Source organism: Dendropsophus ebraccatus, chromosome 15 (assembly GCF_027789765.1).
Source record: "Dendropsophus ebraccatus isolate aDenEbr1 chromosome 15, aDenEbr1.pat, whole genome shotgun sequence".
NCBI classification, from domain to species: Eukaryota; Metazoa; Chordata; class Amphibia; order Anura; family Hylidae; genus Dendropsophus; species Dendropsophus ebraccatus.
This window is the reverse complement of record NC_091468.1, coordinates 36,860,830-36,863,460: the sequence shown is the minus strand read 5'-3', so window position 1 is coordinate 36,863,460 and position 2,631 is coordinate 36,860,830. Positions and strand designations below refer to the sequence as shown.

Here is a 2,631-nt window from a genome sequence, read left to right as displayed (position 1 = left end):
TTTATTTGTTTCTGTTGGTACTGAAGTATGCCAATTTACAGTAAAAAGGAAAAAAATTATCATTAAGTTAATGTAAAAGCACTCAAGTAAAAGAACGGCATTAATAATGTTTCGTGTACGAGTTCACATCTTCCACTCTTCCAATCATTTTCATGACCTCAGCATCTATAATGTAATATATGATTCTGTAATGCTGCAGTAGAGAAATGAAATATGAGTTTCAATTATGACTCTTGGGAGAAATATTCCATTTTGCCAGTCACTGTCATCATTCCAAGGTTCTTGCTTTTATTCTAGAATATGCCATAAATAACATTTTTGCTCAGACTTGATCACAATGTGTATTCAAATGAGGACTCTTTTTTTTTTCTATCACAGACAGTATTAAGGCTTTTAAATAGGAAAATAGTCATTTACTGTACATCTACACATCTACACTGTACATCTATTACCTTCATATTACCAAATATTCAACTATCCAATAGTTAACCAATAGTTATATGATTGAATATTGTTTTGATTTTTAGTTTTGTTAAAAAATAAACCTAATTGTAAGCCATTATTGACTGAATTTGGCGCTTAGTATTTAAAAAAGAAACAGAAATTCTAGCTTCTTCATCTAGAAATTGTGTTCCATTGAATATCTTGTTCAAAAAGAGCGGCTTCCGGATCCATGCTCCGCCCCCTCCAGCTCTGTGTGCTTTTCTGCGCACTGGGTGCTGTGTCCTGCTTCCCTGCAGTGTTCGCCCACTCATGAAGACCCTCGTAGTGTTCGCCCTCGGAGGGCTGGGAAGGGGACCCAGTGCAAGAAGATTGTGGAGAAATACGGCTACACTCATTTGTCAGCTGGAGACCTGCTATGTGACAAGAGGAAGCGGCCCGGGTCTGAATACGGCAAACACATCGATTGTGCCAGTAGAGATCACCATCAGTCTAGTGCAGGGGGCGATGGAATGAACCGTGATGGAAAACGCTGAGAAAAATAAATTCCTTATTGACAGTTTCCCCAGGAATGAGGACAATCTGCAGGACTGGGACAAAAACATGGTTGGCAATGCCCATGTGTCCTTTGTACTTTCCTTTGTGACAATGAGACTTGCACTGCACGCTGCTTGGAAATAGGGAAGCCTGGAGAAGAGGATCTAGACTGTACCTCCAGGCCACCAAGCCCATCATTGACCTCTATGAAAAAGGGGGAAAGGTCTGAAAAGTTGACGCCTCACAATCAATAGATCAGGTCTTCAGCAAAGTCTAAGAAGTCTTTGACCGTGAAGGATAACAAGTAGAGATGAGCGAACCTGGAGCATGCTCGAGTCGATCCGAACCCAAACTTTTGGCATTTGATTAGCGGTGGCTGCTGAACTTGGATAAAGCCCTAAGGCTATGTGGAAAACATGGATATAGTCATTGGCTGTATCCATGTTTTCCAGACAACCTTAGAGCTTTATCCAAGTTCAGCAGCCACTGCTTAATCAAATGCCGAACGTTCGTGTTTGGATCGACTCGAACCCGAACCAGCTCACCCCTAATAACAAGATTTCTTCCAGACTCATCCATGTCTTTAACCCCTTAATGACCAGGGGCGCGCTATGAAGCGAGCTCAGGAGCTCAGTTTGCTTCCTAGCAGGTGGAGACTGGCTGCAATAAGCAGCCGGGCCCCCAACATTAATGACGGGCCATCCGCCATTAACCCCTTAAATGTGTAAGTGACCGTAGCATCTCCGGATCATACTGCCTGACTGCCGGAAGTATACCCCTTACCTCCTTGCAGTCTGATCTTCTGAAAGAGTCTGCCACAGGCCACAGGCAATCGCTATCAGAAGATCGCAGATTACACTGATCCCTGCTATGCTAAGGCATAGCAGTGCTCAGTGTATGAAATCTAATTTAGTAATGTAAAAGTCCCCTAAGGGGACTATAAAAGTGTAAGAAAATAAATAAAAGTTTTAAAAAACGCCCCAAGGCCCCTCCCCCAATAAAAGTGAAAATCACCCCCCTTCCCATTTTATACATAAAACACATACAAATAATAAAGTTTATTAACATATAATTTACCGTAGCGTGTGTAATCGTCCAATCTATTAAAATAAAACAATATTGCACAGATTGCTTTTATATAATTACATTTTATGTATAGAATTTTTTTTTATAAAAAGTGATCAATCCATCTGATCTAAATAAAATGTTACTAATAAAAACCAGAGGTCATGGCGCAAAAAATTACACACCATACGACCCTGTAGGTGAAAAAATAAAGGCGCTATAAGAGTCACAATGGGGCCATTTTAAATATACCTATTTAAAAAAAGTTTTACCGTTAATAAAAATAGTAAAACGTTAGAAAACCTAGTGAATATGCATATCGCTGTGTTCACACTGACCTATAGAGTAATGAAATAATGTCAGCTTTACCGGAAAGTGCATTACGTAAGCATGGAACCCCCCCAAAAAAAATTTGACCCAAATTCACACCATAAATGATATTTTGGGTGTTCCATCATTTATTTTATGGCAGATTGAAAGATGTCATTACAAAGTACACCTGATCCTAAAAAAAAAACAACAAGCCCTCACATGGCCCTGTAGGTGGAAAAATAAAAGCGTTATGGCGAGGAGGAAAAAACGAAAATG

At 39.8% G+C, this 2,631-nt stretch overlaps 1 pseudogene; it reads left to right on the top strand.

The window, feature by feature from the left end:
* The first annotated feature begins 703 nt into the window (after window positions 1-703).
* LOC138774315 (UMP-CMP kinase pseudogene) lies at window positions 704-1,279 on the top strand (annotated as a pseudogene).
* The last annotated feature ends 1,352 nt before the right edge of the window (window positions 1,280-2,631 follow it).